An 816-nucleotide genomic window follows, 5' to 3' on the forward strand; every position below is an offset into this window, starting at 1 on the left:
GGACCCCCAAATTCCCTTCCCCCACCCCCAAAATCTCTGGGGGAAATTCCAAAATTCCCTCCCCAAAATTTCCCTTCCCCCAGCCCCAAATTTTGGCCCAAACCCAAAAAATCCCTCCCCAAAATTCCCCCTCCCCATTCCCAAAATTTTGGGGGATGGGGAAATCCCGAAATTCCAACCCGAAAATTCTCTCTGCAACATTTCCTCCCCAAAATTCTGGCCCCAACCCCAAAATTCTGTGGGAGAAACCCCAAAAATTCCCTCCCTGAAATTTCCTCCCCCATCCCAAAATTCCGGCCCCAACCCCGAAATTCCCTCTCCAAAATTCCTTCCCAAAAATTCCCTCCTCCCCCACCTCCAATCCGTGCGCCAGCCCCAAAATTCCGTCCCCATTCCCAAAATCTGTGGAGGATCCGCAAAATTCCCTTCCCCAAAATTCCCTCCCCCACCACAAATTCCCCTCCCAAAATTTCCTCCCAAAATTTCCGGCCCCACCCCCAAAATCTCCGGGGCAATCCCAAAATTTCCCCTCCCCATTCCTAAAATCTCAAGGGAACCCCAAAATTCCCCCTCCTGTCCCGAAATTTAGGGCAGATTCCCAAAATCTGGGGCGGAAATCCCAAAATTCCGGCCCCAAACCCAAAATTCCATCCCAAAAATTTCCTCCCCGACCCTAAAATCTGTGGGGGAACCCCAAAATTCCTTCCTCAGACCCCAAAATTTGGGATTATTCCCAAAATCTCCTCCCCCAAAGCCCCAAAATTTGGGATTTTTCCCTCCCCAGACCCCAAAATTTGTGATTATTCCCAAAAATTC

This window comes from Geospiza fortis, unplaced genomic scaffold (genome assembly GCF_000277835.1).
Source record: "Geospiza fortis unplaced genomic scaffold, GeoFor_1.0 scaffold1163, whole genome shotgun sequence".
Taxonomy (NCBI): domain Eukaryota; kingdom Metazoa; phylum Chordata; class Aves; order Passeriformes; family Thraupidae; genus Geospiza; species Geospiza fortis.